A 12,069-nucleotide genomic window follows, 5' to 3' on the forward strand; every position below is an offset into this window, starting at 1 on the left:
TGCCACAAGCATTGAGGGAGTGTGCAATTGGCATTCTGACAGCAGGAATGTCAACCAGATCTGTTGCTCGTGCATTGAATTTTCATTTCTCCACCATAAGCCATCTCCAAAGGCATTTCAGAGAATATGGTAGTACATCCGACCGGCCTCACAACCGCAGACCACGTATAACCACACCAGCCCAGGACCTCCACATCCAGCAGGTTCACCTCCAAGATCCTCTGAGCCCAGCCACTCAGACAGCTGCTGAAACAATTGGTTTGCATAACCAAACAATTTCTGCACAAACTGTCAGAAACCGTCTCAGGGAAGCTCAACTGCATGCTCGTCGTCCTCATCGGGGTTTTGACCTGACTCCAGCTCGTCACCGTAACAGACTTGAGTCGGCAAATGCTCACATTCGTTGGCGTCTGGCACGTTGGAGAGGTGTTCTCTTCATGGATGAATCTCGGTTTACATTGTTCAGGGCAGATGGCAGACAGCATGTGTGGCGTTGTGTGGGTGAGCGCTTTGCTGATGTCAGTGTTGTGGATCGAGTAGCCCATGGTGGTGGTGGGTTTATGGTATGGACAGGCATCTGTTATGGACAAAGAACACAGGTGCATTTTATTGATGGCATTTTGAATGCACAGAGATACCGTGATGAGATCCTGAGGCCCATTGTTGTGCCGTACATCCATGAACATCACCTCATGTTTCAGCAAGATAATGCACGGCCCCATGTTGCAAGGATCTGTACACAATTCTTGCAAGTTGAAAATGTCCCAGTTCTTGCATGGCCAGCATACTCACCGGACATGTCACCCGCTGAGCATGTTTGGGATGTGCTTGACCGGCGTATTTGACAGCGTGTACCAGTTCCCTCTAATATCCAACAACTTCGTACAGCCATTGAAGAGGAGTGAACCAACATTCCACAGGCCCCAATTGACAACCTGATAAACTCTATGCAAAGAAGATGTGTTGCACTGCATGAGGCAAATGGTGGTCACACCAGATACTGACCGGTTCTGAGTCCCCAGACCCCTAATAAAGCAAAAAACTGCACATTCCAGGGTGGCCTTTTATTATGGGCAGTCTAATGGGCCATTCCCTTCTGTACCGGGTCGGCCCGGGCCGGGTAGCCCCAGTCGGCCCCAGCCTGGCCCGGTTGATTCCACACATCCTTGTCTTAAGCCCATGTGGGCTGATTCTACCCACCACTCAGAGGCTTGCTCTAATGGAAGGTGTGAATTTGCTGTCAGCAGTGGGTGTGTTGGCCCTGGTCGGCCTGAAGCAGAACCCCTCAAGAAGAGGGCTGAGAATGAGCCTTGGTTGGCCCGGAAAAATACCAGGCCACCCAGATATGTAAACAACCTACGCTACCCGGCCCGGGCCGACCCGGTACAGATGGGAATGGCCCATAAGGTACATCTGTGCACTACTCATGATGTCAGATCAGCATCTTGATGTGGCACACCTGTGAGGTGGGATGGATTATCTCAGCAAAGCACAGATGCTCACTACCACACATTTAGACTGATTTGTGAACAATTTTTTAGAGAAATGGTGAAATTTTGTATCTGGAGTGAATTTTACATTTGTAAGTCCATCTCATGAAAAATGGGAGCAAAAACAAAAGTGTTGCTTTTATATTTTTGTTCAGCGTATGTTCGGCAACGCTTTTGCATCTGGTGGACAGGAGGGGTGAGACATTTTACTTTCAGCAACAGTCTAACCCCTTCTTTCCACCGGAGCCGTCAGCAGCACGTTACTGCAGTAGCACGTCTTGCTCGCATAAGATGCTGCTTGGCCCTTCCCACGAGACGCGAAGCAGCAGGGGAGCAGCTGTCACCGACAGAGCACGAAGGGACACGAGTGACTTCATCATTAAACACAACAACAAGCAGGAGAAAATTACAACATGGCTCCAAAAGGTTTGTGTTTTATGTTCTGTCCAATTTTATAATCGCCAATACGGACCTGAAAAACAAAGGAGACCGCTAGCTAGGTGATAACTTCTCACTGGGCCGCACAGTTAGTAACTTTTTTTTAAAAGTAAAGCAACCGAAGGCAGTAAGTTTCTTTATTCTGAAAATCTCAGGAGCTTCACTCCGTTTCCACGTCCGATTTCCTGTCTTTCCTTCCCCAAAAATGTCAAACTTGACCCGTTTCAGAGGCGTAGCGCGTAGAAAATAGAACCGGCGCGTAAAGGCCGCGACATGCTGCTCCTGAGACGCGGCCGACTTGCGCTGCTGACGGCTCCGGTGGAAAAGGTTCTGTTGACCACAGCGGTTCCTATCAGCAGCTATGACGTGCTGCTGCAGTAACGTGCTGCTGACGGCTCCGGTGGCTCCTCGTGGGAATCGTAAGTCATTCCCAGGCCAGAGAGGAAATAAAATCCCTTAAGTCAGTTCTGGGTCTCTTCCCAGTGAAGTGCCTGGAAAACCCCCAGAGAACTGCAACCAGTAGGCATACTACTCAGACCCCTGAACCACCTCAGCTGATGTTTTGATGTAGAGGACCAGCGGTTGTGCTTTATAAATTATACATGTTTCTCCTAAGTGTATGTGCTGCTGAAACAAGTGAATGTCCCGACGGTGGGATCAATAAAGTCTATTCTATTCTATAAAATGCTCTTTGATTACGCCTACAATCTGTGTGCTTGAGGACATTTATCTCAGTGCTGGTTTACAGCTTCACATTACATTACAGCACAGGCTTTTAACACATTTTTTGAAAAGGTAAAAATGTGAGAATAAAATTTGAAAAGTTTTGGACCAAATTTGCAACCCGTTTAATTGGTCCAATATGGACACCTCTTACTCAACGATGGCTGGATGTAGGGGTCAGCTTTCCGTGGCCCTGACTAGGATCCAGCAAGAATAAAGAAAGTAGGAAGAATTTTTCACCAGCAATTCAACACAAAACCCAAGTCTTTAAGGTTTATGTGTGATGGCTTGTTCACACAGATTGTCTCTGCAAATAAAACAAACATTTTGTTTTATGTCTTAGGCTCATAACTTTTCTTCCAGTCTTCTTCATTTGTTGTGTCTTTGGTGCACAGTCAGATTCATCCAACCGTGCGTTTTCTGTACCCGCTCAATTCTATTCGGTTGTGTTGAAAGCTGGTGCCTATCTTCAGCAGTCAGCTGGTAAACTCTGGACAGGTTAGTCCACCACAGGGCCAAGACACGGCCAACTGACCAAACAACCATACAGGCACATTCTCACGTCGAAGGTCAATTCAAGATTCTCATTTAACCTGGGACGCATGTTTATGGACTGTGTGCTGAAATACACACACACACACACGCACACGCACACACACACCAAATTGAACATTTGAACTCAGGATCTCCATGAGGCAACCCAGCTAGCCAGCAGCGCTCCCATGCTGCCCCACAGTCAGATGTAATATTTATTGTGTACTTACTCTTAACACAAAATGGCAACAACAAATTCAAAACCTGCATGTTGCAAATCTGTGATGAAAACTGTGTAGAACTTTTTCACAATCTCTCATTTATATGAATTTAAACAGAAAAAAAAATCCCCTGCACAGAAAATGGAAGCTTGGAATGGATTGTAATTAGATTGAGGATTCAAAGCAGAAATATAGTTCTGGGTTATCAGAAGTGAGTTCATGGCTAAATTCAAGGATGTGGAATTAAAAGGCCACCATTCCTCCAATCATCCTCGACTTAAAGCTATTTGACTGAGACAGATGGAGAAGGTAAATCAAGGCAGCTAAGAGGAGAGCAGTGCTGACAGCACATTAGAGCCTCTCTGTATGAACTGTCACAAGTGCATAGAGAAAGTAAAATTTGATCGTACGTGGCTGCTGTCCTGTCAGACAACCTTAAAAGCAAACGGGGGCTAAGTGCTGCGGAGGTCTGAATGAGATGACAGTTGTAGCCGGTGCAAAAGGAGGGTTTCACCATCCTTCATTCTGCAAAAGGACAATGAGGTGAGAAGGACTTTAGCTGCATCTCTCGCCGCGCGCCCTCGTGGTGAAAACATTTGAGAAAGTTTCAGTCTTCCACATCGTCATTTGCGTCATTTATCTCAAGACTGAACTTTTTTTTACTGGCTAGAGAGAGAAAGGTCATGAATATCTTCAGAATTCAAAGCATTCACTCAGCTTACACATTTCTAACATGTTGATTCTGATTAAAAAGCAATTCTACTGTGCTCGGTTATCACAAACCTGCCCAGGTTGCTCATGTTTTAGTTATGGAGAACAAAAAGGGTCATTATTAGTCACTCATCTTTTATGGGTCAACCTATGTTAGTCTTAAGCTTTATAAATCCATCTATCTTAAAAGTGCAGTTTGTAAGAATGACATCCTGTGGTCAAATGAAGTTACAGCAGTCTATTTTTTAGGCAAAAATATTACTCACTCCCGTTCTGTGACTTTCACGCCTGTTATCAGTTACACAACAGCACCAGAAGATTCTAGATGATAAGAGTCAAACATAGTAAAGTCTAGTTCATGCTCCGTCTGCGTCGTATCAAGAGCTCAAACAGGCTTGCAAGGACAGACGCCGTAGAGCCCACTTTTCTAACGACGGAAAGCGACAGAGACCACAATCCTGTGACTATTTGGTGGACTGTTTTCTTCTAATTAATTGTTAGCATTGTTAGCTCAACATTAGCTCTACTTTAGCCTCTAGCCTGCTTCACCCGAAATCAACGTAAAATAAAAAGATGCAGTGGCTTCTTAGAGGTACAAAAAATAACTTCAGGTTGTTGTTTTTTAAACAACTCTGGAACTTTTTGCCAGCTGGTGTCAAATACAAATGTCTGCTCTGCTGCGTTAGCGCGCCGTAGTTTTGGCAATCAGATAAACTCAGAGCGTAAACAGCAGCTACGTCCCACTTTTGTTTTTGTTTTTTTCATAGGGAGAAAAACTGACAGCCCCCCAAGCTGGCTGAGAATGAAATGTGTTTCAATGTAACCATCCTTCTAACAAGATTAAGACAGACTGTTTTGTGATTATGACTAAATCGTATCTACCAATCGACACACCTCCCTCCCAAACTTCCTTGGGTTGGTGTGTGGAAAACAGAAAAACTTGAGTAAAAAAATCATCACATACATATTAAAAGAAAGTGCCATGTGATGCAAGACTTGCGTAGAAAGGAAGTTATTTTTTCTAGCCTGAGAAAATCTACATTTACATAAAATAAGTAGTTCCACTGGAAGATTAAATATATAAAAGTACTACGAAAATGTATTTAGTGAATGTTTCCATTTTTGCAGCTTAATTTAGCCAGTTTGCAATCTTTCATTAATAAAAAAAACTCATTTCAGGAGGGATACTTTGCAACTTTTTCATACTTTTAAATCATTTTCTTGAGCCAGTGTGTGGTAAAAGGACCTTTTACAGAGTTAATGAAAGGCCACCCAGCCCCCAACACCCCCTGTGGCCAGAATATTTCACTTTCTACTTCAGACTGGCCGGCCACTCTGTTGGGACTTACAGAAAATGAAGCTGACATACCTGGCGCTGCAGTCTAGTTCCAGCACATTTCTTGCATGTTTTAGATCATGAACACAGCTTATTTGTTTATTTAGTGATGGATCACTCCTGTAGACACTAAGGAAGGCTGGGGAGACAATTCAGCTGTTAGATTGAGGTGGTAAAAAGATGAACGCACTGCAAGGAGATAGGTTTTGCTTTTGGTTCTACAAACGGACACTGGGGGGTGCTAAAAGCTAGCCAAAACTGGCTAGTCCCTCTTTAACATTTTGGCATCAAGTTGAACTATCCTCAATCTCTGACTGTGAAGCACCAGAACAAAGACATAAAAAATAGACTGGGTTACCATCTCTTAACACTCTTTCACCTTTTGTGGCACAAATGAGAATGTTTTATTTTAATTTTTTACACGACTGTTTCTGTTGTTGTTTCATAAATTAATATCAAAGTTTAGACATTTTGCTGCTTCAGCTGATTAAATAAGGTTTGATAGCAGCTTTGAACACAAAGGAACTAAAATAAAAAGAACTGGTGGGGGAAAATGATGAATCTTTAATGAAAACCCTGCAGACCTTTGGACCAGGCGTGGGTAGGAACTTGTTTACCTCAACCCAAATTTGCACTCCGACGCTGCATGCTACTTCAGTCTTCCATTAGTGTGTGTGTTAAGGCCCATGCCCACTGTTTAGCTTGACGTAGAGGTACTTCCAACTGTAGGAATTTGGTCCCCCAAATATTATAAAACCCACTTTTACACACTTCCCTTGGGTCAACATACCTCATCTCTGATGCGAAAGAGCACTTCTATAAGTGCCCTCCTGGATAGGGAAAAGACACAAACAATACAAACACTCAGAGAAAGATTGAACTTTGATGTTCTCAACCAATTTGCCAGGTAGGTGGGCAAATGGGCCGCCTTTTGTACAAATGATTTGCACTCTTTAAAAATTTACCAGATGAGGGAGTAAACATGTTCAATGAATGCGGTATCATCGCTACAACATTAAAAATGTAAACTTTTCTAGAGGCCTTCTAGGGTCCAAGAGAGTAGAGCCTTCCTTCTACTCCACAGCTTTCAGTGTTGACCATTTAGCACTTAAGCCCTGGAGATTTCCCCTTAACAAAGATGATAAGACTCATTGGACAATGGACAACGGTATAGGGAGAATAAAAAGGTCCACGAGATGGTCCATCTCTTTTTAGCCGAATGCCTTCCGCGTTGCTGTTCCTAAGACAGACATCACGCTGCGTCTAAAAGCGAGTCAGAACCAGGAGACACAGCCATTAAGAGCAATTCAACGGCAAGAAAGTAGTGTCTGACAGGTCCACTCTTAGTGACAGATGCCATTATAACCTGTAACAATGTGATACTGGCACTTTAAGGTTATATAATTTCACCCTTTAACTATGGCAACCCATCTGCTCGATGAGAAAAGGCGCACTCATCTGTTTCAGGCACCTTTAATCTTGTTTTTTTTTTACATTTACATGCTTAATTATGTCTGAGGTCACATGGTCTCTTATGTCAGAAGGAAGTCTAAGTTTTCCTGGTTCCGTGTTGTTTCTGAAACCATGAAGCAGCCTTAATGATTTAGACCCAACTACTTCAAACACAAAGCTTTGGGGTGAAAAATAAATCTGCAAAAAATTTCCATCATCCCCACAGTTCAGATGATAATTATGACGGTCTGGGTTTAATCTGACAATCAGCTAGTTTATTTTCTCAATGTCAACATGAAACCTTGTCAAAAAATGAATTCTGTCTTTCTCTCAGGAGATAAGCAGGCTCCAGTGCACCCAGCTCATTCAGAGAGAGAAAAAAAAGTTGCAGGTCACAAGGCAGGGACTTGCATGTTTTCTTATTTTTTTCCACCTTGTCTCTCTCTTTCTCTCTCTCTCTCCCTCTCTCTCACCCCCCCCCCCCTTCCTTTTCTGAAAACCACCCAAGAAGAGATTAATCATGAAGGGAAAACTCAACTTCACCCTCTAGCTGCAGGTCACAGTTCTTATTTCGTGTGGAATTGGCTTTCGGAAAGCAGAAGGCCTGCCCGGGGGGCAGGGACCTGATATGAGAGGAATTTGAGAATGAAGCAGAGGGGATTGATTAGCCCACTTCATATCCCACACTCCGTAAGCACAGTCCAGCTGCAATCTAACACACCGCTGAGCTGAATAGACAAGAGAAATTGGATTCCTTCCTAATATTTAACCTTCAAGTCAGCACTAACAGCTGTTGATGGGTTGCTCTCCCAGGTAGTTACAAGAGGACTTTTTACATGTTACATAGAGAGGGAACAGCAAAGTGGGAATTTGATGAGTTTTCTGTAGGTTATTCAATTACAATGGAGCAAAGATCAGCCATGCAGGCCATTGAAGCACATCATCTGCATGCCACTGCACTGAGGGGTTTCATTTTACACCTCTACTTTTCTGAACTTGCCATTTAAACATGTGCAAGGGCACATACATCCACACCGCTCGCACACACACAGGCACACGTGCACAAAAAGGTGTGCACGCATGCACGAGCAGAAAGAGCAATTAATGCTGTGGAAGTTGAGCGTGCAGCTAATGGATGGATCACATACCGCCATAATGACTTACTTTGATGTCTGCTGTCAGACTAGACCTATTTTAGACTGAGAGCAAAAGGTGCTCGAAAATATTCTGTAATGCTTTTATTCTTTTCCTCCCCATTCACAAGCAGATGTTCAGACAAAGAGCAGTGGCATCACATCCCCTCACTCAGTTCTGAAGGAGCAACTTCCGTTCCGATTTCCTTGGTCTGAGCTCGGATGTGGATGGATCGCTGTAAAAAAAATACGAAGAGTTGACGGATAACTGGTGCATTTCAGTGATTCTGTAGCCATATTAGACACCGATGAATATTAAATGGATTCATTTACGGGCCAGTCTGATCATATCCACCCACCATCTCTTGTGCCAGTCATGGGGAAGTGTTGATAAGAGAGCTGGATGTCATCAAGCTCTTTTTCTCAAGTCATTAAGCCATGCAGTTTATTCCAAGCAAAGTGTTGCCCATTTGAATGAGCACATTAGCGAATGTCTTATGATAATTGAGTGCTTGAGTTGCAGAACTGCAGAATTGTATTCATTAGTAGAGTCACACATTTTTTATTAGCACCTTATTCTGTTCCAGGGCTGCAGGCAGCACTGCCTGAAAACATGCAGCTTCTCCCTTCTGCACAGCGAAGAGAAATTTAAGTATTGAACTTCCATGATTAGGGAATTTGTTAAACTTCCCATCATGGACTCAAACGCTCAGATTTTTATGTTCTCCACATGAATTTAGGTCATTTTATTAAAGCATACTTCAGGCGCAGCAAAGCAATTCAATAAAGTAGTCTGCTGCGAATCTATAGATAAATGATGCTTCACATTCAATTATAATGAAGATTTTATCTTCACATTTCAATGATTTTTGTCAATTACTCACCACAGTATTTCTTAATTCACCAAGGACTCTTGCTTCTGTGGAAGCCCTTCTGAGATTAAGAAAAAGAAAGCAGAAGCACAAAATGATCTTAAAGGTTTAATGATGAAACAAATTCAACAACAAATGAGGAATCTAAACCTTAAAGTAACAAGTATGCTTTTAAACTTTAAGCTAGAACTTTAACATTGATAACAGTGACTATTGAGTTAGAAACTTGACTATTTACATCTTTGACACCACTCTGCAGGCATCTGCTGACCCAAAAACACACTAGACAGTTTTGTGGAGTAGGTAGGTGTCCTGGGGGCACTCTTTACCTGCTTTACGGCTGTTAGCTGTTATGCTAGCATTTAGCATTTCCTGCTCACTGATAGCCAATAAAAAGCACAAGAAAAAAAAAGCAGTTTGCTTTGTCTGTTGGCACTATGGCAAAGCCTTGAAGTAAAAGTAGGAGTAACGTCTTTGGAGGCGAAGCAAAAAGCTAAAACCGGAGTACACATTGGTATGACCTACGTTTGAGAGAGCTAAAAGAGGCCACAAAATCACAGACTCATGGTGACCTACTACTGGACTTGTAAGTAATACTATTTTTTCCAACAGTGTGGATCTTTTTACTTCATGTTTTATTTTAGTATTGGTTGGCTCATGCTACTGTTAGCTTGTTGCTAGCGCTAGCTACAGCAGGCTGAAACAGGGTTGTTTACGACAGTTGTAATTCCACTTTAAAGCAGTAGGGCGGGGGAGCAGGAAACAGCTCTGGGTTACTTTAACGTGACAATGTGTATCGTCTCTGGCGATAGGGGGCAGTGCATACCTAAATCATTGCACGCAACGGACGGCTATTAGGATCAAAAACAACCTACAGCAAAACAACAAACACATCAGACTCCCTTTCATCACTGGCAACAAATGAGGTGAATGTGTAAAACAACGTTTATGAATGACGAAAGTTTTGTAACCGTTTGTTACAAATCAGTAAATGCATTTTGACCGCACGGGCTCCTGTAGAAAGAAACATGGCATCTAATGGGCCATTCCCAACTGTACCGGGTCGGCCCGGGCCGGGTAGCGTAGGTTGTTTACATATCTGGGTGGCCTGGTATTTTTCCAGGCCAACCAAGGCTCATTCTCAGCCCTCTTCTCGAGGGGGTCTGCTTCAGGCCGACCAGGGCCAACACACCCACTGCTGACAGCAAATTCACACCTTCCATTAGAGCAAGCCTCTGATTGGTGGGTAGAATCAGCCCACATGGGCTTAAGACAAGGATGTGTGGAATCAACCAGGCCAGGCTGGGGCCGTCTGGGGCTACCCAGCCCGGGCCGACCCGGTACAGATGGGAATGGCCCACAACATGGCATTGCCCAGAAACTTAGAACCATTCCCAAATATTTTAGATATAATTTTTATAGTTATATGCTACAAAGACGCCAACATTTTTCAAAAACTGGGCATGTTTAATTAGTTTTCAACAACATTTCGATGGATATTTCCAGAGATTAACAGTAAAAACTACACATCGTCTCTTTAATAAACCTCCTTGTTGTTGCTGCTTTTTTGAAGCAAACATGAAAAGAAAAGAAACAATTACACACAGCTTCAGTTTTGACGCACTGATTGTCGTACAGACCAAAAAAAAAAAAAAGGCTGTGCACCAAATCAATCCACAAGGGAGCTCATAGAGGGTCCATGAAGCGGCACTTGCAACAGAAATTAATTGGAAGAAAAATTACTAATTCTGACATTCCCTGAAGTGGGTCTTTTATCTTATAAATACTAGCTGCAAACTTGAGTATTTTTGCAAAAGTAACAACACTGCAGATGATAGGACTCACAAGGCTCAGCCCCAGGGGCAAGCATGAGAAAGAGCACTTGTTTAGCAACTGCATAACCAAGTCCCAACATGGGCCTGTGACTGCGCCCAGCCTCACCTAGAAAACTACTCCATTTGCATTCTGCCTCTCCAGACACCCGGCGACACAATCGAAAGGGATACAGCATCCAAAAGTTGCCATTGGAGACTCACGTATAAATTATTCCACAATTCCCCGGTCTTTCCTCCGCTCTCCTATCCCACTTGTGCTCCTCCCCTCTCCTCCCTATTTGTCCCATGGCTTCTTTTACATCACAGTTGGTGCAAAGCAGAAAGTGAAATCCAACTTTAGAGACTTTTCTGCCTAATTAGGATCTGTATTCCCTTTCTTGAGGCTGCTGCGTGACCTTGAGTATTTACTTTTCAAGCCTTGAAACCAAATGTTTAACTCAGTATTGAACCTGTTTTTTCCCAATGATAAAACAACTGAATAAATTAAAGCAGACGACTAAACCAAACAAAGACAGAACAGATACTCCATCAGAAAAAAAAAGCATTGTGTTATAGATCTAAAAACAGAAATGTTGTATGGGGGGGGGGGGGTTAGTGATCTGTGTACGTTTGTGTTTCAGGTTTTGTTGGTAGCTTTTTGTTTTGTTGCTCCCATTACACACCTCGTTCAGATTTGCTAATTGGAACACCTGCCCTTTTTTAGTCGTTTGAGATTTTTTGTGCACTATGAGAACACCTATTCTTGTGTGGGTAGGTGTGTGCACTTTCACTTCCATCTCAGGACCTCTACCAGAGACCTGGGAGCTTAAAGGTGGAAACAAACTCTTTCATATTTTTAATGTGCAAGAAAACACAATGTTGGTATTGTGGTTATAGTTCTGTGAAGAGAAGTGCACCACAGCAGGCTCAGCTGAAAGGAAGGGATCATTTTGTAAACTATTTTCAAAAGACACGAAGAAGAACCATTTAGGTGATTTCTGTTGACTAATTGTCTAAATGATAACAAGCCTCCTCTCAGTATTTTCCTAAAGCTTGGGCCCATGTGGTTTTTCTACTTCTCTTGGTTTGACTCAATCTTTGTTTATCGTTTGTACGGCACCCCTGCTTTAAATGGACAAAGCGGGTTAGTTAAGTAGTAAAAAAAAAATCTGACACCTCCTGTGTATCCTTGCTCAGCTAGCAAAACAGCTAACAAACGGAGAACACACGCCTCGGTAGAACATGAACATTGGAACACGTCTTGGCGGCTCCCGATGACGTATCTCCTAGGCCAGGGATTCCCAAAGTGTGGTGCGCGCACCCCTGGGGGTGCGTGAGCTGCCGT

At 43.2% G+C, this 12,069-nt stretch overlaps 1 long non-coding RNA gene across 1 annotated transcript in view; it reads right to left on the reverse strand.

Annotated features, from left to right (window-relative positions):
• Positions 1–8,020: 8,020 nt before the first annotated feature.
• Positions 8,021–12,069, reverse strand: part of LOC139071827 (uncharacterized) — a 133,843-nt gene continuing 129,794 nt past the window's right edge. The window contains exons 3-4 of the long non-coding RNA XR_011521647.1: positions 8,923–8,971; positions 8,021–8,274 (exon numbers count right to left, since the gene is read on the reverse strand). This is a non-coding gene — a long non-coding RNA (uncharacterized lncRNA). The remainder of the gene's footprint in view (positions 8,275–8,922; positions 8,972–12,069) is intronic.

This window comes from Nothobranchius furzeri, chromosome 9, assembly GCF_043380555.1.
Source record: "Nothobranchius furzeri strain GRZ-AD chromosome 9, NfurGRZ-RIMD1, whole genome shotgun sequence".
Lineage (NCBI taxonomy): Eukaryota > Metazoa > Chordata > Actinopteri > Cyprinodontiformes > Nothobranchiidae > Nothobranchius > Nothobranchius furzeri.